This window comes from Panthera pardus, unplaced genomic scaffold (assembly GCF_024362965.1).
Source record: "Panthera pardus isolate Hobbes unplaced genomic scaffold, ASM2436296v1 HiC_scaffold_6, whole genome shotgun sequence".
Classification (NCBI taxonomy): domain Eukaryota; kingdom Metazoa; phylum Chordata; class Mammalia; order Carnivora; family Felidae; genus Panthera; species Panthera pardus.
In genome coordinates this window covers 39,467,086-39,492,885 of record NW_026526991.1, presented here as the reverse complement: position 1 = coordinate 39,492,885, position 25,800 = coordinate 39,467,086, and the positions used below count along the sequence as shown (strand labels likewise).

General features: G+C 34.8%; 1 protein-coding gene across 5 annotated transcripts in view; it reads left to right on the top strand.

Moving 5' to 3' along the window:
• SYT1 (synaptotagmin 1) overlaps positions 1–25,800 on the top strand; it is a 543,967-nt gene that overhangs the window by 171,599 nt on the left and 346,568 nt on the right. For 4 of the 5 annotated variants that reach the window (XM_053894954.1, XM_019455189.2, XM_053894952.1 and 1 more), the window contains one exon: positions 21,517–21,569. The exons of the other annotated variant lie outside the window; for it this stretch is intronic. The gene's annotated coding sequence lies outside the window, so the exon portion shown is untranslated. The remainder of the gene's footprint in view (positions 1–21,516; positions 21,570–25,800) is intronic. 5 annotated transcript variants of the gene reach the window in all.

Below are 25,800 nucleotides of genomic sequence, written 5' to 3'. Positions count from 1 at the left end.
TCAAAGAGCTGAATTTTGTCTAAGTAGCACAGTTATTCATTTCACATTTTTATTCTGCTGCCAAAATAAGTGCATTTCTTATATTTCAATGTCCCTTTTACTTTTTCAAAACATCTTCAGCTCATTTTCCTTTGTCACTGTTGCAGTCCTGTAAGGTAGCTATTCTTATTTCTGTTTTGTTCTTTGTTTTGTTTATTCTCCCCCACTGAGGACATGGAAAACAAGGGACACAATCTTACCAAGTTCAAAAACCAATTAACACTAACAGTATAATCATGAGAGCCAATGGATTTGCGGAAGGAAGAAAAGAGGAAACTTACTTTTACCAAATATGAGTGATTTGTGCTAAACTATTGAGAGGAACTTTACATGTTATTTCATTTAGTTCTCAGTAAAGTAGCATTATCTTGATTTCTTGAGTCTCTTACAGGGTTCAATTCAACGGAGGCCTTAAAACCATCTGGAAGCAAACTGGGATTCAAACTCAGGATTGTCAGTCCTAAACAAATGCTTGATTTTGTAAATTAGTTGTTCTCAAAGTGTGGTCTGAGGAACTTGCAGGCCCAATGACCATTTCAAGAGGTCTGTGAGATCAAAACTAGTTTCCTAGTAACTTCTTAATTAAATCTCATCACATCATCTGACAGTTTCACAAGGGAATTTTCCACAGGTTACAGGATATAACACAACAAACTGACTAAAGATGCAGACATGAGAGTCCAGCCATCTTGTATTAATTAGATATTTAAAAAGATATACAAATGTGTAAAACAGTGACCCTCTTCTTACTATTTTGTTTTGGAATATAGGGTTTTTTTTAATAACATGTTATAGATTTATTGTTCATTGCTGTTGTTTTAATCAATTAATAATATTCCACATTTATTATTTTCAGTTTCTAATAGGTGATGTATCTGTAGTGGAACTTAGCATAGGAACAAGTTGGAATCCTCAATAATTTTTAAGAGTGTAAAGGAGGTGTAACACCAAAACATTTGAGAACCACTATGCCAGATGAAGCTTCTTCACAGAGTAGAGTTGGAAGCTACAATATACAGCAAAACAGCCCAGGACCTATCTTTCTAAAGATAGAAAATCTATGTGGGCATCAATCTTAGTACTGGAAATGACTTTTAGATAAACCTTGCTGCCATGTCGTTTTTAAATTTGACTTATCCTAGAAAGAAGTCCATAATTAGTTCTTTTCTTGGAGGTCATGAGTGATGAATTATCACTATAACCAGGAAATTAAATCTAATTTTTGACTTAGGTTCAGCAAAGGTCTCAAAGGCCAAGAAGGAAATGATAGGTGATAGAACCTGTACATTCCAGAGTGAGAGACTGCAATCTACATAGAACTTTTAAAGGCAGTTTTTAAAGTTGGTTTGACAACCTCTCTCCTACCTGGATGATGTAAAAGGGTAAAAGAGAAGCAAGGTTCTTGGAAACAGAAGAATTTCTTTAAACATACTTAAAATATTTATTTATTTATTTATTTATTTATTTATTTATTTATTGAGAGGGAGAGAGAGAGAGAGAGAGAGAGAGAGAGTGCACGAGCTGGGGAGGGGTGGAAAGAGAGGGAGGGAGAGAATCCCAAGCAGGCTCTGCACTGTAGCACAGAGCCCAATGTGGGGCTCAATCCATGAACCATGAGATCATGACCTGAGCAGAAATCAAGAGCTGGATGCTCAATGGACTGGTCCGCCAAGATGCCCCTGAACATACTTCTCAGTATGCTTGGAGTCTTTATAGGGGAGGATAAAGAAATCTTCCCTCTCACACGAAAACCAGAGAATGGCACCTTAGGGAGGCCATCTGGAGATCCACATCTGTGACATATGGAGCCTCTGGGGCCCCACAGCTGATGCCTGACCTATAGCAGGAAAAGCCAAAAAGCAGGATATTGTGATGGGCTCAGCCCTCAAATGGAGGAGCTTGAAAAGGAGACTTCATGAAAGCAGTCTGGACTAACAGAAGTTGACAGGACCAAGTATGGTGAGCACGTCCTCTGGGACCAGATATTAATGCAGCAGCTTTCAGTAGTTGGTGTTAGTAACTTCTAAAAATTTTTATGACTGTATATTTTATAATTCATAACAATTAATTATCACTTATATTATTTCATTCCTACAGAAAAGTAACAATAGTGTGAAAAACTTCCATATGCTCTGCCAAAATTCTGCAACAGTTTAATTTAATTTACTTTTAATGTTTATTTATTTTTGAGAGAGAGCTAGCAAGCAAGTATGAATGGGGGAGGGGCAGAGAGAGAGGAAGACAGAATCCAAAGCAGGCTCCAGGCTCTGAGCTGTCAGCACAGAGCCTGATGTGGAGCTCGAACTCACAGACTGCAAGATCATGACCTGAGCCAAGGTCAGATGCTTAACCAACTGAGCTACCCAGGTGCCCCAATTCTGCAATAGTTTATATTAAGTTGTGCCATTTGATTTATTATTCCCTTTCTCTTTCTCTGTTCCTATCAGTCTCTCTCCATGCTCATGCATACACAGAGGTTTGGGTTTATTTTGTTGTTGTTGTTGTTGTTGTTGTTTTAAAGTTTATTTACTTTGAGAGAGAGAGCACGAGCAGGGGAGGGGCAGAGAGAAGGAGAGAGCGAATCCCAAGCAGGCTCTGCGCTGTCAGAGGCTCCAGCTCATGAATGGTAAGATCATGACCTGAACCAAAACCAAGAGTCAGATAGATGCTTAACAAACTTAGCCACCCAGGTGCCCGAGGTATTTTTGTTTTTTGTTTTTTAACCATTTGCCTATAGGTTGGAGACATCAGGCCTCTTTACTCCTAAATATTTCAGTGTGTATTTCCTAAGAATAGATATATTTTCTTATATGAACTTATACGACAACAGTATTAGTTACCAGGAAATTTCTTATTGATGCTAGAGTATTACCTAATCTATAGCTACAGTTGTTTCAAATTCCCCCAAGAAGATTACCTGGGAGGGCATCCTGACCGCACATAGGGTAAGGACTGATGATTTCCCAGAGACTGAGACAGGAAGGATGAAGGACAAACGGATGAAAATTCACAGGTCTCCAACCCAGTCTTGAGTGATTAGCAAGGACACTAGGAAGTTGGGGATGGGAACAGAAAGGACTTACCGAAGAACAATTCAAAGGCTCATTTTCTGGGTAAGGGGCTTCAAAGAGGTAACTGACTAGTAAATAGCAAGGCAAAATCAAGGATGGATGGGAGAGCACTTGCCCCAGGCTCCCCCATCCTTCTGTCTGATGTCAGAATCCACTGCAGAACGAGGGTTATTCCTTTCAGCAAGGAGAGACAATTCATACTCAGTAGCCAAGATTAGGTGTTGTATTATCATACAAAACCAGAATTTTGCTTGACGGTTTGTTAATGTAACCTGTACTGTCTCTACCATTCTAGAGCTCTGGAGGCATTTATTCATTTAATGATCATATATTTTTAAAGTTTGTTTGTTCAGAGAGAGAGAGAGAGAGAGAGAGAGAGAGAGGATGCACAGGGAAGGGGAAGAGTGAGAGGAAGAGAGAAAATCCCAAGCAGGCTCCACGCTGTCAGCACAGAGCCCAATGCAGGGTCTAACTCATGAACCATGAGATCATGACCTGAGCCAAAACCAAGAGTCGGACACTTAACCAACTGAGCCACCCAGGCGCCACTAATAATTAATGTTAGCTACATGTCTACATTGTAAAGTCTGCACAAGGAATAAATTCCTCAGCGTTGTCTTCAATATTCATTCCTTTAGTTATTTATTCATTCATGTATTCATTCAACAAATATTTATTGAGAAATGTAATGCACCATACTTTCTAGGTGCTAAGAAAACAATATTTGACTAAAACGGGAAAGATCCCTGCTTTCCTGCAAGTTATTTTCTGGGGTACATTCCGTTGTTCTTGTTGATCTTGACAATCATCTCTGCAAAGAGATGTTACAGTGATGTGTTGTTCTGTCGCATGCTATAGTTTTTATGCTGTAGTGATTAAGGAAGGATTTGGATCAGAGAATGAAGCTAACAGAATTTAGTCCAGCTTTGTTCCTTTGTAATGATGTATTGTCTTCTTGAAGTCCTGCTTGTTAGCTACATATTTTCTTTAGTAATAGCTCCAAGATAATAGGTACTTAATCCTGCATTTATTGTGACCTCTTTACAGTCAGTTGCAAGGCAGAATAAACTTATTTCTAATGCACTTATAAACTGTTTCCTTAGCCATATAGAACTCATATTCAAAAGCTAAAGCACACATGTGTATACACTAATTTTTGTGAACACCAAGTATGAGTGTTGATTTTTCTATCCAAGTTTCTATGTGTGGTTTTACCATTTAGACGGTACTGATTTGTCTGGAAGTATTTTGACATGATACATGTATTAGACACTCAGGTCTCAATTCAGGATAATTTTCCTTTGGAGGCCAAAAAAAAAAGTGATCTGAGACATCATTACTTTTACTTCAATGAGAATCATGAGTCTAATCATCATGATTCCATTTTCTCTGAGTTGACTTTAAAAACTCGTAAACTCAAAGCCAAAATATAATGATATTTGCTTGTTAAATGTTATAGAAGCACTAGGAAGCCTGGAAATGAAGTTGAAATTCTACTGAAACTTAGAGTTTCTAATAGCCATTTTAAAAATCATTACAAACTAAGTTTAATAGCTTGCTTTTGGAATGTCATTTGGTTCACAAATCTAGAGAGAGGAATCAGAGAGGTACACTCTGTGGCAGACTTCTGGCTATTATTTTACATTATAGAATAAAAATGTAATTTTATTTCTCAGTCATAAATATATATATACACACATTATGCACATATACAAAACACACTTATAACATGGATAAGTTCATGTGTTTGTGCGCATATATGTACTAATATATGTACTAAATGCATATGTTCTGTGTTTTAGTCTGCAGCGTATGCATATGCACGTCTGCATGATAGCCTTGAAGTGGCAAAAAGTGATTTAAAAAAACTGAACCTAGAGGTGTTTGGTTTTTTTTTAATACTATATACTACCCGTATAAGTGACTTTTTGAGAAGGTTGGTCATGTTAATGCACACATACACTGTTGGAAATCTTATTTTGATTTTGCTAAAGAGAAGTCGCTTATGTCTATATACGAGGGTGCGGCTGCTTCAAAATGAGTCCTCCTTCGGAACCTTTTGGGATGAGCACTGGGTGTTGTATGGAAACCAATTTGACAGTAAATTTCATATATTAAAAAATAAAAAAATAAAAAAAATAAAAATAAATAAAAAAAAGATAAAGAACAAAATGAGTCCTCCTTCTCAGTGTAGATATAAAATATCTGAAATATTTAAAAAGCCCCTTGAGGGGCACCTGGGTAAAAGTCGGTAAAGCATCCTCCTTGATTCTGGCTCAGGTTATGATCTCACAGTTGTGAGACTGAGCTCCACACCAGGCTCTGTGCTGAGCACGGAGCCTGCTTGGGATTCTCTCTTTCCCGCTGTCTCTACCCCTCCCCTGCTCAATCAATCTCTCTCTCTTTCTCTCTCTCTCAAATAAAACTTTAATAAATAAAGAAGCCTTGAAATATAAATGCATTTGGCATAATATTAAAGAATTATATATTAAAGCTTGATTTGTTCACTTTATTCATCGTTTATTTTAGTTTCTTATGATTTTTGAGAAAATATTTTTTTAATTTTTTAATGTTTACTCATTTTTGAGAGACAGAGAGAGAAAGAGAGAGAGAGAGAGACCGAATCCAAAGCGGGTTCCAGGCTCTGAGCTGTCAGCACAGAGCCTGATGCAGGTGTGAACCCACAAACCATGAGATCATGACCTGAGCTGAAAGTTGGATGCCTAACCGACTGAGCCACCCAGGTGCCCCAAGAAAATACTACTTATAAAGTGTTTAGAATCATTTCCTTTTCTAACAGATTAACTGTAAGCAATTTATGCTTCTGTTTTAAGAAAGAAGGAAGTTATTAACCCATTGAGAATACGTAGTCTATCTGTTGTGTAAACATATTCTAAGTACACAGAGTTATTATCTTTTCCTGATCAAGGGAATTAGTGTACTGATTATAGAAATGAGGAAGTGAAGACTCAAAGAAGTAATTGCATTTTGTGGATGTGTAATGCATTTGTCTATTGATCACCAGACAAAATTGCCCATTCTCACCCATGTTTTAACCTGATAAGAAAAAAAAAGACATATTATATAACACACTTGGAATAACTTGATTTGCTTGTTTGTTTTTAGCTATTAGACTGTATTTAAAACTCTTTGAAAATCCACACAGCATTAGATATTGATGTATTCTTTTAATAGATTTTAACATACACCTTGAAATTATTCACACAGCAATCTAACCTTAATATTTGGAAGATGCTTTGCTGTATTAAAGAAACTTATGTCTTTGCTACTCTGCTCTACTCTAAACATAAACAATCTTTCCCTGCTTCAGGCCATTGTGCTCTGAAGTTCTTACCTGCATCCTTACACAGCTGATTTTCTCACTTTACTCTGGTCTCTGCTCAAATCTCCTTTCAGAGCTGACTTTCTTGACCATTCTACCTAAAATAGCATCTTCTGTCTGCTTCTTGCCTAATTCTTTCAAGACTTACCTGTCTATATTTTTCCTTATAGCCACTGTTACAACCTGGAGTTATACTGAATCACTTTCTCATTGATTACATGAGAATAAGGAAATTGTGTGCTATACTCACCTCTCTGAACAGTGCCTATCATATCACAGGTTCTCAAAGAATAAAAAAATGTGTGTGTGTGTGTGTGTGTGTGTGTGTGTGTGTGTGTATCAAACCCCTGTTGAATGAATGTAGAAGGAAAGTTGAAAACCAAGAGATTTAGGTAAAAACCACACACATTTGAAGCCAATTTATGATTAAATAACATCACACCCAAAATGTCTGAAAGAATGGATTCTTTTTTTGTCAGAAGTAGTAAACACAATATGCTATAGATAATTTTAACTTGGAATGATAGAAATGAGTTATTTAAAAACATTAATAAGCTTTATTAAGATATCTTCTATTGCAACAGTTAAAGGTTTACCATCACACTAATTGTTTTGAATTTGCTTTAAATAAATAGAAACCAGTTTAACCATGAATTTGCATCAACCACTGGCCAAGTGTTAATGGTTATTCGCCTGCCTATGGGTAGATATATCTCCTAATACATTCCTGAGCATTTGAGCTTACCCATTTCTTAGTGTAGGCATAGTATGAATTGATAAAAGATTTCATTAGGATAAAGGATCAAAAGAGCTATATTGAATATCACCAAATCTCTAAGATGAGATAACTGTTTACTTATTCAAGCAATATTGTAGAAATACATGGTCACTTTTATCATCTCAAAGATATCTCCATAAAAACACGTGTTAGAAAACGTCAGAAAAATCGTGCACTGTTTGTTGACAAGCCATTTAAAATTTCCTTTCTGTAGAGCTGTCTTCTGCTAGCCTTGTCAGAACTTATCAGATGTTTCTTTACTCCAATAGAAAAACATACTGTTTTTTAAAAAAATTTAATATTTATTTATTTTTTGAGAGAGAGGGACATACTGTGAGCAGGGAAGGGGCAGAAGGAGAGGGAGACACAAAACCCCAAGCAAGTTCCACGCTCTGTGCTGTCAGCACAGAGCCAGACACAGGGCTTGAACCCACAAACCATGAAATCATGATCTGAGCCAAAGTCGGATGCTTAACCCACTGAGCTACCCAGGCGCCCTGAGAAAAACATACTTTTAAACATTATCTTCTCATATTCTTCTTCTGAAATTTTAAGTGTAAATGTGGCAATATAATGCATGTTCCTGGCCAGCTTAATGCTTTAGAGGTTCCAAATCCAAAAACAGGAAGATAGATGACCCTGGATAGAGCTAAAATGCTATTCAGGTTTTTTTTTCCCCATAAAGAAAATTAGAGCATACATGTTCATTGCAGAGACTATAAGCATTATGGGAGTATACCCCATGTGTAGCCTGTGATCCTGTGTCCACAGCATGTTAGCACTACATCTGTCACACGGTACCCATTCAATATATCTTTGTTAGATCAAAAACAAAAAAAAAAAGTTGAGTTTGTATCAGTGACCTCCCTGCTCCCCTAAAAAGACGTATAACACACTGTTCACCATTTAGGTATGAATGATAAATGGCTAATTATACAGCCTTATTTTTGGTCTAAAATTTGCCGGTTTTTTTGAACATGGTATTGCAAAACAATGAAGTATATCAGCATGATAATTATGTAATTGGATGAAGATTTTATGCTTTTCCTCATGTAAAAACTACATTCTAACACTGACCTTCTGTCAAGAGCAACAGGGTAGATGAAATGGAATGAGAAACGGAAAATATATGTAGGGGTTCCTTCCATTCAGCAGGGAATAATAGCAGTTATAGATTTTCTAAAAGCGTTATTGCAAAGTCTTTTAAGTTAACAATAGTCACAAATATTTCTTCTTCCTCTATTCAGTGGTTGGGTCATTACTCTCTTATTCAGGAAGCTGTACAAGGGATACTTGGCTTTTCAAGTTCTGCATGGTAGTAGGAGTACTTTCTCATTCCTAGGTAATTTCCACTAATGCAGGTATCAATTACGCTTTCAAACTTTTCAATATTTCACCCATGTGTGTTATGGGTAGTGTAGATTGTTTTTGTTTTCCAGCCTTTGTTAATGCATTTGCAGATTGCACTGAAAGAGCCTGAGAAAATTACTCCGTACATCAGCATCAACAGTGCAAATTGTTTTTTAATCTATATACTGTACTATTGCACAGTAAACCAGTAAAGAAAAAAAAGTTAAGTGACTAACATTGGTTCTGGAAAGTTGTAGGGCAGGAGTAAATACACTTTTGAACACTTCTCAAAACTAAATACCAGAAAAGATAAATACAATAGAATATGAAACCAAACATACACTCCTCTTCCAACCATCCAGATTCAGAAACATTTGTGACTTCTGACTTGGTGATTAATTTAGCATCACTTGTGAAATTAGTGAAATTAAAATATTTTCCATGCATGTAATGTTATTCTCTAGCTAACGATCCTCAAATGAAGTTTTATTTATATAGATGTGTTAAGTGTGAACATAGGAGGTTACATGGTAATTGCAAGTTAATTGATTATAGCAGTAATAAATGTTCCTTTAAAACATTGTATGGTAACATTTTGCAAGTAAAGATAATTTTATAGCCAACTACGTTACCAAGATAATGTTCTTCTTTTTACACAACCATGTATATAGAACTGTTACCTTAACTGAATGTTACAATATTTTCTAACCACAGCACAGTATCAATTCCAATACATTTAAGTGCCATGGTGTTTAGTTTATATATCTGACTTACTTCACTGTCTCTTCTTCATTTTCTTTTTCTCTCTTGGGTGCAGATTATCAATGCCATGTAGAATAAACTACAGGAAATTCTGCGACTTTAAATCAGACAACGTCTTTCTCTTCAGTGTCTTTCTTTCTTAACAGTGCAATTCACTGTTAACACTTTCATGAAAGAAACAAAAATGTTATACTTCATATACTTCTTAACACACCCTTTAAAATTTGCCATACAATATTGTGTACTATTTAATTTAAAAAGTTTATCGCACAAATTTAAATAAAATATGACTTAAAAGAATACTACCAAATTCCTTTGATATATCGATCATCTCAGAAAATCAATTGATCTCTTCAGAAACATGCATTTGCTCCTTGTCGCCTTCGTAATCTCATCCTCAGGTTATCTACAGTATGTCCCAGTCTACTTTCCCAGCCTCATTTCTCTCTCCTTCCATACTTAACCTTATTCTCCTGTCATACTAACTTAGTGTCAAGAATCCAAACATGCCCAGTGCTTTTTTCCCTTGCACAAATTTGTTCCTCCGTGACTGGTACCTCCAACTGAGATACTTCTTTATATCAAAACTCAGGCAAAGAATGGTCATCCTACAAATACCACACGCTATTAGGGCTTTGGCTATTGCACTGGGTTTTAGTTTGTATACATAGAGAACTCATCAGCTTTTCTCATTCAAGAGTTACGAGTGGATTCAACTATCCCTTCTCCACCATATCTTCTGGACTAAAAATTACTGAGAACAGAAATCCCTTGCAGTTTCTCATTTTTGTGTGTGGAACAGTTTGGCAAGTACTTTTCTCAAAGTATTCCACCAGGAAAATAGATTGATTATATATTATGAAGGAACGGCATCAATTGCTTTGGTGAGGCTTTCACAAATAAAAGAAACAAGAATTTAGTTGTTTAAACAGCTTTATGTTTAAATTACGTGAAGTAATGTGATACTATCAACTCTATATTGTCTTAGAAGTACCTACACTTTATTTAAATAATGACTAGATTTAGACGAGGCAGGTTGAATTTTCCTCTGGTGCATGTTGTCTCCAGTGGTGTTGCCTCAATTATTACCTCCAATGCACACTTACCTCCACAACTGACTGACTTTCTTTCTTTCTTTCTTTCTTTCTTTCTTTCTTTCTTTCTTTCTTTCTCTTTCTCTCGCTCTCTCTTCCTTTCTCTCTCTCTTTCTTTCTCCGTCTCTTTCTTCCTCTCTTCTTCCCTCCCTTTCTTCTTCCCTCCCTCCCTTCATTTCTCTTTCTTTATTCTATTTATCTACCCATCCATCCATCAATCAACTATATGGAACATATATATATATATATATATATATATATATATATATATATGTATATATTCATTCTGAAAGTCTACATGGTGTGTGCATGTACATGTATATATTCTGTGTGTATATTTATGGGTGTGTATGTATACATATTCTGTATGTATATTTATGTACCCATAAACGCACCCACCAGAAAGAATAAAACATGCATAGTTAGGTACAGAATAAACACCTAAAATTTAAGATTTACCTAAAATCCACCAAAACCAGCTTCCTCAATAAAATTGAGATTCAAATAATCATCAAATAGTATCATTTGTGATGAAATTAACTATTAATGACACAATTGTTTCATTCTTCCCATATTAAAGTGTATTTTAACAAGTCTATAAGAACAATTTCCTTAGTTAAAATGGTATGTAAATGTTATTATGTACCTCTTGCAAATACTATTGATCAATTTTAAATCAGGTAAAATTTGAGATTTTAGATTATGCCTGATGCATTGATTGGGTCTTCCATGTTAACTTATTTTCATGGCATTTGCTTCTTTTTAATAAAGGAACATGAAGACCATGACATAGAAACAAACTCTGAGGGCAGTTTTCATGTGAATGTCAAGGTCCAGGATATCTATGAACCAATGTGTACTGTTGTATATATTTGTACACTCTATATTTACCAGCTAGAAATACAGAGATAAAGATGTCTTGAGAACAAGTTTAACATAAGAAAATTAAGAAAATTCAGGAGAATTTTTAATTTTGGGTTTGAATATCCCCAATTCACCAAGTCAAATGGGTTTTAACTTCCTGTTAAGGTGACAGTCCTTATTAGTAACCTATCATGTAACTTCCATACTAAACACATCACACAATTAACTCTGCCTTTTTTTTTCATAGAACCTATAAGAAAAGTAAATGGGTGCCTAATGGGAAAGAGGCTTAGGTTTGAGGGGTAGCAATTATCTACCTGGGAGAGAGAAACAGTGGTGGTATAGAATAAGGTATAATATTATGTAGTCAGACATTTCTGACATGGGAAATGTCTAGAATGTTTGCCCATACATGGCAGAATGTCTTCTGTACCTCTTTTCCTTTCCATGAGGATCACGAATCTAATTATGTAAGCTTCATGTAAGCCTTTATGAAAATAGATCTGAATAAAAGATGTCATAGGAGATTATTTAAAATGTTTGTGCCTTATATAATAGCCAGACCCTGCCAAAATCAAGTACACAGAAAAACCAAAAAGCATACCTGGCATTAAGTGTGGCCGCCAAGTAAGTGCACCTCCACGATTCAACTGTACCACCAAATTGGCAAAGAGGATTTTTAGTGAAAGAATGCTGTGTAGACAAAGGAGACTGACTTGGGTTCTTCAAGAGTTCAGTTCAACAAACATTTGCTTCGAACCCCATATATGCCAGGAGATGTACTAAGTACTATGAACTGAAGGTTGGAAAGCTTCCAGTGACGTGGAGTTAACAACAACAAAACAGACTTTAAATCCATGTACAGTGCTGAGGTAGAGTTATGAACTGGGGTTTGACAGACAGGGACCCTTCTTCTACTTCTTTTTATCCCACACGCCTCCTAAAACAGTACTATAGAAACTCAACAGCAATTGTTGAGATTTGCTGGATTGTAGAGATGAAACCGTGGCTTCACTTGGGGCTGCCTCCAGGGTATTGACAATAAGACTGTGATTTGTAGTCAACTAGAAAAAGGTCTGCTTCCCACCAACCTCTGACAACCAAATTTACCATTCTCAATATAATTAGCATTCAAATGATTTCATTATATTGATATTTTAGTTCATGTCAGGATTATTAGCAAAATGAGAAATCCACATGTGGTAGATGGCACTACGTAGACTACATTAAAGTCTGTTAAAGTGAATTATGACATGATTATTTTCTGATTCTCTCTGTATCAAGGATATGAAAGTGATTATAATAAAATCAGTTTCTTTTCAAAAATGACACTTCTTTAAACTATAACTAAAGAGGTGATTACAATGCTAGGGGACTCTATGGCAGAAACACAACGATAGCACTGAGGAACACAGTAAAAGTTCACTTGCTGCTGTACATAATTCCAAATGAATTTTAGTTTCAAATTGAAGGTGGGGCTTTTCAATTAAGTTTCCTATCAGGGAGCCCAAAACTGACCATTACAATCCCTGCCTGGAGTCCTCCAAAGAAATTTGCCTATTCTAAGGAATTACTTCTAAGAAATTAATCTTGATCATATTCTTTTTGACAGTGAAAATTAGTTGCTATTCATGTTAGACAAGTGAAGGATCAAAGAGTAGAAGCTGAGAAAACAACTCACCCATGTTTTTGCCTCACTTTTTCGGCTGTTATCCTATCCATTATTATCATTTCATGGATGACATGAGAGTCTTTTTCAAACCCAGGTAAAACAGTATCAGTTTTTTTTAAATAAAATTTTATTGAACTGTCACCCAAATATCTAATGCTAGTTGTTTTCTCTAATGAAAACTTTAGTATGATTTAACTACACATTCCTCCTATAATTTGATGGCTATTCTTTTTTTTCTCAAATACATGTTTTCTTAAATCATCTTTTGAATTCTCTGAATAAATCATTAATTTAGGATTTTATAAGATTGTATCATGGTCATCTTAAGAAACGATAATTTTATCAGGGTTAAGTGGTTGGTTCTTACTTATGGCAAGGATCTTTTTTATATCCACCCCCTTTGGTCTTTTCTAGTTATCAATTTGTTTTTAATCTAGAATCTAATGGAATCTAGAGTCTATTGTTCTGGACTATCACTTCATATATTCTCTTTCAGAATAGAAATGCCATTCCATTCTTTGAACTTCTTACCATTTACAGCTCCTTCACATCTAAGAACTAACTTAAAATGTTTTATTCAAAGTTTATTGTTGCCATTATTTTTTAACTTCTAGAGTTTTTGGAATTCGGGGGTTGTTCATTTAATGAGTTGAGAGTTTAGCTGTTTGAGCTATCATTGACTTTGGGGTTTCAAATCAGCACAACACATCTTTTAGCCATCTCCCTGGTATTTTGCTCTTAACTTGAACATTCAAGTTTTGTAGGCTCTAATTAAGAAAAGACATATCTCTAGACTTCCATGGCCACACAGTTTTATTTCCTGCCTAATGTAATTTTAGGTCAATTATGCAGATGTTTAGAATTAAAAATTGTAAGACAAAGGTTTTATGCTTCTTATAAACATATCCTGAAGGTAATCTTACGATAGTAAATCTTCATATGTAGATGAAATTATTATGTTGATTTGAGAATCTTTTGTTTAATGTAGGAATTAGGATATTCAGGTAAAAGTTCTAGAAGTAGTAATTTTAAAAAGGTTACATGTGGAAAATTTTTTGAAAAAGCTTCTATTTTTAAGGCTTCTTATTTCTCTGAGACTAGGTATATTCAATTACTTTTAGAAACAGAATATACCTCAATAAATTGGCTAATCTAATCTTTTCCTTGGGGTAAGTATGGTGTTATCCCATTTTACAGATGAAGCAATTAAGATCATTTATTTGAATTGCTTCAGAGGCTATACATCTAATAAGTAGTAAAGAAATAGCTGGAAAATAGATTTTCTACGTTCTCAAAGTCCATTCTAACACTACAGGGGCTTTGTTGCTAGGAAAAAAACAGGATTCAGGTACAAACAAGGCTGAATCTAGTTAGACTTTGGGTCCACCACTTACTAACTGCAAAAAAGTTGTGAACCAAGTTCTTTCATATGTAAATAGTTTTAACAACTACTTCACCACATCCTTAGAAATCTGAAAGTAATAAAGTATACAATCTGCTAAATGCAGCTTACTAAACAGCGTTTGTTTGTTTATTTATTTTAAATCACACTGCTTCTCCAGAAATAGGCATGTAGCCTCCTACAGTGAATCTCTGAAGAGGGCAGTTTTTCTGTGAATGTCAAGGACCAGGATATTTATGAACCGGTGTATACTGTTGTTTCTATTTGTACACTTTATATTTACCAGCTCGAAAGACAGAGATAAAGATGATGTCTTGAGAACAAGTTTAACCTAAGAAATTGCTTGTTTCCTTTTTTATCTCTATGCTTGTTCCCCACGTGGATATTAGGTAAAGAGAGGAGACCAGAGACCCCTTCTTAGCTGTGGTTTTTCATGGCTGGCCCTGGACTTCCAGCTTGGTCCTGTCCCGTGGTGCTGAACTAAACCCAGAACACAGTACAGCACTAAAGTTGAAACAATTAGCATAGAACTGTAATAATTTCATGTCATATCCCAACATCTTTGCTGGGTTTGAATTTGCAGCAAGCCAAGGCTTAAATAAATCAAATGTTCTCCTTCAACCTTAAATGTGTATATAGAATTGCTACTACACTCTCCCCACCCAACCTCAAAAACTGGGTAAGGTGAGTCAATTTATTTTCATTTCCTGTCACTTTACCAACACCCTCCGTTTCATGAGCAAATGTGAAGTTTTTATAGCTACCTTGGAGTCTTTTGTAAAGATAGTTGACTTCTGCTTTTTGTGAAACCAGCAAAAACGTAGCTTTTAATCTAAGTATCCAGTCTCCAATTGTTGCAGTATTAGAATTTGTACAGAAATCTCTGAAAATAATCTAGTTCTGGGGCACCTGCGTGGCTCAGTCCGTTAAGCCTCTGACTTTGGCCTAGGTCATGGTCTCATCGTTCCAGAGTTTGAGCCCTCTGTCGGGCTTTGTGCTGACAGCTCAGAGCCTCCAGCCTATTTCAGACACGGTGTCTCCCTCTCTCTCTCTGCCCCTCCCCCACTTGCACTCTCTGTCTCTCTCTCAACAACAAATAAACATTAAAAATAGTTAGTTCTCTTATATTCTCTCTTGGGCCTTCCTCCTCTTTTCTACCCCATCCTTCCCACAGAGACACTACTTCTGCCATCACTGACACCCCAGCTTTTTCGTAGCAGTATACAATCAGTGGTCTTGATTTCAGTATAGATTGTAAGAAATATTCTGCTCTGGTCTGACAAAGCTCAGAAAGCGGCCCCTGCTCCCCTCTGCTGTGGATCAGACTCAAATGCCAAGCTTATTTCAGGTCATAGTTTCCCATCCCATTAAGGCTATTTGACTAGACCCTTCTTTTTAAAGAATAGTATGCCTTTTATCTCCATGATAGGTCTTTAGATCCTCTTACGGAAAATGCCTAGAGGAATAGGCTGATGAGAAGAAAGGAAGGTAGGAGACTCACAGAAGTCCAAGACCACCAACCATGCTTGATGGCCAAGAAGTCATTTTTGGCAGCCACCAATCAGCATCCCAGTTCCTTTTTTAACTTCAAAGTGTATTGTGCCCATCTCCATCCACTGGCAAATGTTTATTGAGCATCTAACTCATCTTAAGGGCCACTGTATTCCAGGGAAACACAAAAGCAAAGTATGCGGCATCAATTCAAAATCAGCATAGATGAAACCGGGGAAAATAATGAGATCACATATAAGTAAAAGCTAACGTATGTCTTCTAGAATGTAAATGCTCAACAAGCTTACAGAAAAGAAAACACATGAGGAAGCCAGTGTTAATTACCAAAGGCTTCATGGAGGTATAAGCAATTGTGCCTTTTGGGTCTTGTATTAAATAGCTGTTCATGGAATTACATATAGATCCTAAGAGTTACTTCAGCTTTCCTTTGTCTAAAATGGGCAGTCCCAATTCCATGACCTGTAGTAAGAGAACATTTATATAAACTCCTGCCATTTATAGCTTCTTCTGAATGTTCTCCATTTCTGTTTATTTGAGGACTCTAAAGGTGCAAGCAGGGGTGTGTATAGTCACTCTGGTAATAATAAAAAGAACAGATAAAGATCTCTACATCTGCATGCCTGTATCAATAGTACACATAAATGTCACTTCTTACATCAAAACCATAAATCACTTTCTGAATTCTCTCTTATTAACATCTCTTTCAATGGGATTTATTTTCCATTACTTGAGCCAATGCATTGCTCTTTGATTCATCTTTTCTATTTTTCCCCATTTCTCTTCATTTAAAACTCATATAAGGCTAGTCTCTTCTACGAAAATGTTCACAGTTGCCCATTTTGATAAACAGAACCACATCCAGAAATATTTAGATCTGGAAGGCACCTTGGTGAATCACCTTTTTCCACAGTCTCATTTCACAGCTGATAAAATTAGATTAAGTGAGTTGTCTAAGGTCACACATTAGATAGAGACAGAAGAAGACTTGGATTATGTGACACTAAATTTTACTTTTGTCAATATACAATTATCCATTCGGCAAACATTTATTCATGTGGCAGGCACTACTGTAGGGATTGGAAGCCAATAGGGGCACCCACAAGCATAATTCTGCTCCTGTATACTCGTAATTCTGCAGGTTTCACCTCCCTTAGGTGTGCTCTGACTTTCTGCTCGATCTTTTATTGTAATAGTTTTATTTCTTCATGCTTTGATAGTGTCCTTATCTTCACTCGTTCCCAATTAACTTCCCCAAGCTTCTCATTTAATTAATTCCCATCCTCCTTTTCAAGATACAAACTGGCTCTCCTGACTTAGTGCCATTCTGCTTCATTATCAGCCCCCCATTCTAAAATAATTATTTTGAATATAATGGAAATGTTAAACATGGCTGAACCCAATATGTCATGATTGTAACTGACTGCCAGCAAGTGCTTTAGTGGGTTCTGACTTGTCTAATAAAGTGTCACAACAGAAAAATGTGTAGAGCCTTTATCCCTTTTCCAATCTTTGTTGGTAAACATTTGCTTCTATCATAATGAGGACAGGTTTGTAAAATTAAGCCTCCTAAATGGCTGTCAATGGTTAGACACAAAAAAAGGAAAAATAGACACATTCCTTTGTCCTCAATACGAAGCAAAATATTTCATTCTCCCTTTCCTTTCAAGAAAAATCCATATTCTGTGTTACTGCCTTCCCACTATTCCAGCAGCACCATAGGTACTGATAGTGGCCGCATTTATTTAAAGAAAACAATTTTTTTGTTTATTGATGGATTACTTTTCTTTTATTGCCTAATACTCTCCATTTTCCAGATAAATGTCCTTTTCTTTTATTGTTATATACAGAATGAAACAATCTTGTGCTTAATGGACAAAATAACATAGCCACAGTTCAGTGAAATATTTTGTAAGGGTACTGAAAAAACGGCACTTTATTTTTATTTTTTTTAATAGTTTTATAATCTCTTTTTTTTGGTAATGATTATTTTGTTCTTTCATAAAAAAAAACTCTCATAAAAAGTTGCAAGGATAGTTTAAGTTCCCATATGACTTTTACCTAGATTAACCAATTGTTTAATTTTGTTCTGTATCATTCTCTCTCTCTCTCTCTCTCTCTCTCTCTCTCTGTGTGTGTGTGTGTGTATATATATATATATATATATATATATATATATATATGATATTATATATTATATTGTATTGTATTTGTGTGTTTATATACACCATCCATATCTTTTTCCTAACCATTCAGAATAAGTTGAAGACATGATATGTCTTATTCCAAGTGTTTTAGTGTATATTTCAGTATAATTCTGAAGAGAACATTTTCTTACACAGAACAGTTATCAAACACAGGCAATATACCAATGATGTAAGAACAGTGTCTAAGTCATAGTACATATTCAAATTTCATCTAGTGTCACAGTAATGTTCTTAATAGCTAATTGTTTTTGTCCTATATAGGTCCAGGATCTAACCCAAAATTATGTGATACATCTATGTGTCATGCAATGCTTCATTTTTGTGTTTAAAATTTTACACTCAATCACTAATGACCTGGATAGTGTTTCTTTTTAAAGTAATCTCTGTTTGGTGACTGCTGTCCCAAGAATAAGAGTTTAAGCCAAAAGATGTGTAACAAAATCTCTTAGGATTAGTGATATCTGTGTTTAGGAAATGATACATCAACTTTGTAACTGTGTTCTAACCACAAGTTTTGGCATTTCAATAGGAAGGAGTCCAAGGAAAAGAACTCTGAGTTTATCTATAATTTGTAGTTTTGAGATTTAAAACAGGGAATAGAGATTTTGATGCCATCTCAGTCTACCTGGGGTGAAGGGGATGTTTACAAATGACCATGTTGCAAAGATTCATGATGTACACTTTAAAAAAATTTTAATGTTTATTTATTTTTGAGACAGAACGCGAGCAGGGGTGGGGCAAAGAGAGAGGGAGACACAGAATTTGAAGCAGGCTCTGGGCTCTGATCTGTCAGCATAAAGCCCGAGGAGGGACTCAAACCCACGAACAGTGAGATCATGACCTGAGCGGAAGTCAGACTGAGCCACCCAGGCACCCCTTTAGTGCTCACTTTAAATCCAACCCTAAATAAATATTTATTTCAGTGATATGTTTCCATTAAACATATTAAAAGCTCCATTAAAATCAATATTTTCATCAAAATGAAATATTTGAGATATTTTAAACAAAGTTTGGATACTAACGTTAGTCATTTGTCATTCTTGAAACTGAGTCCTTCTTTAAAAAAAATTCAGCTATGCATTTTTAAATATTCAGCATTAAAATGAATACAAATAGTTCCCTCCTTCCACAAAACAACAAGTCAAGGATTTGTAATATTCATGCCTAAAGCATAGAGTGTTTTGCTTAATTCTATAAATAGAATCATGGTTAGCGCTGCAAGGTTCAGCAGTTTAATTTCTAGCTATTATCAAGCAAAAGTAATCCCTAAATTTCAGATAATTTCTTTTCTCTCCATGTCAGGTCTGCTTCTAAAACTGGATTAAAAATCATGAAAGAGTCATCAGATTTATTGACTGTGAATCCTCATACTGTTTTGTGAAAAATAGGTAAATCTCCCTAAAAAGATTCACATTTTTTTAAGTATCATATAAACACATAAAAGTACCAAGTCTCAATACCAGGAGGCTTTCTGAGTCAGACCTACTGATACCAATGACATTACTGAAAAGCCAGACAGTTGGCAGAAAGTGCAAAATCATCCTGTGCTATTTTCACATTTTTCCTCTAAAATAAAGAAAGATGTTTATACACGCAAGAGAAATTAGCTACGAGAAAAATACTGTGCACATCCATATTCACTGCATAGATTAAAAGTAAAATAGTTGTTTGTCCCCTACAGTAGAAAAGGCTTGCCCATTCATCCTTGTGATAGATCTGCATGTAAAACCAAAATGAAATCAAATCCCTGCAGATGGCTCGTAAGTCACAAAAACTGTTTAATCCTTTAACTGCATCCCTTTGGGAAGCCGGCCCCTGGGTAAGTCTCAATGTGTAATAAATATAATGTCAAATATTCTCTTAGATTTTTAGTAGAAAGCCTTCATTGACTCCAGCAGGGCCACCCACCCCCACAGCCCCCCGCTGCCACCTGTATTTCTTGTAAAGAGGTCTGTGTTACTCTGGTGCCTTAATATGTACACCCACAGAGTTTGGTTGTAGTTTTTGCTTTAATAAGAAAAGTGTCAGTAACCGAAACTATACGTAGAAATCTTATCTAAAATTGATTGCGGCTCAAAGTCGTATTTTAAGAGTCAGCCAGGCAAATCTAAGCACATTTTTACAATGCTCTTTCTAATGGCTCTTACTAGAAAACAGTTGCATTTCAAGCAGGAATAAAATGAAAACAGACCTTGGAGGCTTAACCATTGAACAGATGCAGTAAATGCAGCTTTGGAAATACAGCTGTCACTTCAGATCTTTTATGCTGAGTACCTATATGAGCCAATTGCCAGAGCTGCTGGCATTATTACATTTCTGCAGTTCTGTTCAAAACAGACTCTGTAAGAACTTATAAAAACAGAGAAACATGCCTATTATGAACCTATTTTTAAATATTTCATTCTTTCTTGGTTTTCATTCTACTTAAATTTTTGAAGACTAAAACTGATCAGAACTTCTATAAAAAGGTACTTGTCTCTAGCACTGTGAAATCTTTCATTTGTGAGTTGCTAACGTCAAATCAAATCAGAAATTCTTGACATCTTTATTACATTAAAGCAATTCCTGATATTGACTCTTGGGAAGGATTTCATTTTCTTACTCTCTAAACTAGAAGTTGTACTTTTTTTTTTTTTTTTTTTTTTTTTTTTTTTAACACAGCGATGTGAGATTATTTTTCTCTTTACCCCTGGTGGGGGATATATATACATTTTTGTCAAATCTTTTTGAACAACACGGTTTGAGCTGCATGGGTCCACTCAAATCTGTGATGTATTTTTTCCTCTTTATGATTTCCTTAACATTTTCTTTTCTCTAGCTTACTTTATTATATAACAAAAAAACATAATAAACAAAATATACATTAACTGGCTTTATGTTATCAGGAAGGGTTCTGGACAACAGGAGGCTGTTAGTAGTCAAATTTGGGGAGAGTCAAAAGTGACCTAAGGGTTTTTGATTACAAGGAGCGTCAGTGCCCCTAACCCCCACACTGTTTAAGAGTCAACTATGATGTCAATACTAAATATAGCACCATGTATTTAATTGACTAATAACTGTATGATTCTAAATAAATAATGTAATATTCTCTAACAATGTCTACCTAGATGAGTATTGTTTCATTTTCAAAGTAGAAAAGCTATACTGCAAGAAGCATCATCACAAAAATCAGTGTATCAATTACTAATAGAATCTTGATCTCTAGTTCTTCAAACCAACTTTAAAATCCCTAACAATCTCTGTCTTCTAATCTATATACTAAATGTACATATACGTGATGTTATATTGTATTTGGATATATATCTCTCAAGATTTTTTAGTAGAAATATTACATAATAAAATTAATCAGTCACATTAATGACAATCTGAAATGATTCTGAACTATGCAGTCAGCTAACCAGTGGGCATGTTGTTTTCCTTTATAGAAAAAAAGAATCTGAAAGAAAGAAGAAAATACCCCAGAATTCCTCGCAGAACAGTAAGTGCTTTCATGATATCATAACATGACTAGAGCCTCTATAAAATTCTACAAATTTCTTTTATAGAAATATTCGCCTTTCTATTTGGTAAGATAAGAGATTAATATAGCAAGCGAGTTTTAGAAGGAACCTTCTAAAACTCAATCCCAATTTACTGGAGGAAGCTGAAAATCAGTTATCCTATAATCCTCTTAAATAAGAGGCCAAGGTAATCCTTATGATACATCTATATGGCAGAACGTGTTTATGTTGATTCCATCCTGTCTTTTGACTAGCACTGTATCATTTTAATTCTAAAGAAGAAAAAAATTAAGTAAAATTTAAGCATCGTGCCTCACATTCTCTGTATGTGCTAGAAAAATATATTCATTTTGAACAAAATTTTAAGAAGAATCAAGATGTTTGTTTTGTTGTCTTTAAATTAGAATTATCAAAAAATAAAAAAAGGGCAACCATCCGTAGGCTTTAAATCTAAAGGCTTCTCATTAGTACATTTCTAATATTCTCACAACTTAACTATGACTTACATTTCCTTATACAGCTATTAACTGAGAGTAATAATTGTTTTCCTAAATATGTTCCTAAGTATGCTTTTTGTGGAGCAAAATTAAATTTTTATACCATTCTTTATGGTAGAATTTGTAACATTTTAACGATTTCCTAGATGCAAGCAATTACAAATTTTAAATATGTGAATATCAAAAATAATAAAGATGGAAAAGCAAAGTCCACATTGGTGAACCATGTTATCTCCCTTTTAATGCCATGGTTGTTTTCAAATGAGTTTGCAAACTCACTTCTAGGTTGAATTTTTAAATGACAGAATCATACATATTAGTTTTATATTCTTTATACAAGAAGCAGTTAATATTTATACCCCTCACAATTTCTTGGTCATCTTATAATTTCACTGTCAAGAGCCATCAACGGCTATTTTTTTGACCTATCTTTAAGTGATTGGGTCTATTATTCAGGTGTTACTTATAGAAGTTGTTTCGTTTGGATTGTACTTTTCATAACTATATTAAAATCGGATTTAGTATGGCATCCTTTGGAAAGAATTGATGTAAGTATTTAGGTCTTCTGCTCATTTGGGGCAATCCTAGAGAAAATGATATGCATGTTTCTGAGAAAGAAAACATGCAATTTCTTGGTGTGTTTGTGCTTTGTGGGAGTTTTCCTTTTAGCTTTTATGGTCTTTTATTTAACAACTACATACTAAATGACTCCTAAAACACTGTAAGGAAAAATTACTAACTCAAGCCCAAATTTAAAAATAGAGTTTATGCCTTAATGATTTTACAAATATTTTTGAAGAGAAATACTCTGAATTAAAACAATATTGTCAAAACACTAGAGGTGTCTTAATATAGGTCTTTTTCCAAAGAGTTCATGAATTAGGGATGTCAGTACATAAAATAAAGCATGATAGAAAGTGAAGACATTGGATAATGCAGTATTTTTCTTGTCTTTAATCTATAGAATATGTGTCTGTGTTCCAAGTCCGTGAATAATAAATGAGTTTTTACAATTTGTATTTAAATCAAGCCTTATAAATTAGCATAGGAAAGGCTTACAAACCTATAGTTTTGCCTCAAAGCTCATTGCTTAAGAACAATTTGGTAATTGATTAGAATATTACTAAAGATCTTTAGAGCACATTACACTTATATTTCACAGAAAAAATATGCTTAAAGATAAGAAAAATAAGAAAAGGACCTTTGGAAATTGTATCTTAAAATAATAACTTTTCACTATTACTGAACAAATGTTCGGTGGTACTTTCAAAAACTCTAAGGGTTGGTTCTCTGCAGACAGAATATACTGGATAGTGATGATGATGATGATGATAATAATAATAATAATAATAATAATAACAACAACAACAACAAAGAGGATACATTTAAAAAAAGCACTCAGATGCTCAGGCATTCTTCTTGGAAACTATTCACATTATCATAGATCTACTAAACCTCTTTAAATACTACTGGGAGTTGATGTTCTCACTCAAAGCATGATTATTATTAACAATCTCTCTTTGCTGGTACACCAAATAGAACAAGAGGTTTTCAGAAGACAAGTCTTAAGAGAAAATAGATTTTAACTAGAAAAGTGTTTCGTGATTCACTAGTAAATAAATATTATTTGCAAATGCCCCTACAACTTTCAATTAGTCAAACCATTCTCTATTTGAAATAACAAGTCCTTATAATCAAAGAGTATTGGGCTATGTGTGTGTATGTGTTTGCATGTAACAGCACGGAGTTAAGAGAAATTTCTCTCTAGTCCAGTATATTCATTTTACAGGCATTACCTTCTCTGCTATCCTCGTTTATAGAGGGCCAGAGAAGTCAATTCATTTATCTAAGCTCTCATATCTAGTGACAGAATCAAGAAAAATTCTGGCTTAATTAACCACCATTTTTTTTCCTGACAAATTAGCTGAAAGTACTTGTATAAAAACTGAGGGTCTTAGATTGGCTCAAGAAACCTGTTCTCAAAACTTAATTTTTTTCAACCAAAATGCTAATCAAATTCTATATTGTCTCTGTCTGACTAAAACTGTATTTTGATAAGCTCGTTAGAATGTTAATAGAAGAGAGAATTATACACAGAATTAGAGTCTGAGTTTGAGTCTTGGCTTCACCCATCTCCCTGTCTCTTAGTAAGGAGTACTGGAGCACAGAGGGAGATCGCTCAGCTAAAAAACAAAAACAAAAACAAAAAAACTACCAGATGATAATAATATATAACAATAATACACACATACAATCTATCATCAGCAATAGTTAAGCAATTACCTCAGTGATTCGTTGTTATCCTATCTAAATAATGGGGGGGAAATTGCCCAATCTACTTCCCAAGATTCCCTGAGATCACATTAGATATATGAGTATAGTGATGTTTAATTATAAATTTTAGTTATGTTATTATGGAAAACCTTAGATTACTATAAAAAGACTTCCTTTTGTATGAAGTTTTCCTTTACTGCTTTGGGAGTCCAATATATCATTTCACAAACGGTGTGTTGATGATGAAACCTAAGTCGTCGATTACTGTCTGCCCTAGACAATAATGGTCCTCCAGAAAAAATTTCCCTTTTCCTTGAATTTATAATCTAATCAGATGATGATGACATTTTACTTAGTTATCAAAAGAACACTTCGTATGTTATCACAGTTTTGTAGATTCATGAAAATGAAAAATGAAGGCTTTATAATGTCAGTCTAGTTAGTAAGCAGCAGAGTTAGCATTTGAACTCAGGTCTGTCTAACTCCCCCTTTCCCTAAACACATCACAAAGTGAAGTGACGGCAAAGCATATTGCATTTTCCTATATGAATGATGGCACAGTGAGAAGAGATGGAAGCAGAGAATAGATCTTTTTCAAATGTCATTGGTCTGCGTAAAATACTGGGTGCACCGATGGTATCACTTTTCCTTATCACTTATCAATAAACATTAAATTGAATCATGTGCATTGATTCTTCAGATGCCAAAATTAAACCATGGTAGGAGAATTTAATTATTAAAGACAACTATCTTTAGATAGGAAGAGTAGAAGTAAAGTTGAAATGGATAATAGCCATAAGTATAAAAGGTCACCTACAGGCACAGAACTATGTTGATTTTGTTTGTAGAGTATTCCCACAAAATAGATGTTCCCAATTTGTGCTTCCTAGATATCTTATGCTTACTACATTATCTGGACCTATCTCCTTTAAAATCTTTGGTACTACTTTGGAAATTCATTCCCTTCTTTCTTCTTTCTTCTTTATTTAATAGTTGCCATTGAGTACCTACTGCATACATTTTCCCGAGTGTTGGTGTTATAGGAGTAAACAAAGCATAGCCTCTGTCATCAAGTAGCTTACATTTAGTATAATTACAAATACTGCAATGTTCACTACATGGAGAGAATAATAGTACTTTGACTTACAGTAATAGACTATCTTTTTAAGATATTCATCTGACTAACCATAATTAGAATCAGTATGTTTTTATTTAATAAATGATTGACAGTTTTTCACTCTCTCTGGGACATTGGGTAAGATAGGTTTCCTGCAGTCATTATTACCCATGATAAAAAGCTAAAACATATTTAATGACTTAGTTATATCCTAGGATACTAAAGAATGAGAACTCACCCTCTGTATTTGAATTCCAGCTTCACTACTTATTAGCTTTGGGACATAGGGCTATTTAGTAGCTAGACCTCTAGATGTTTTAA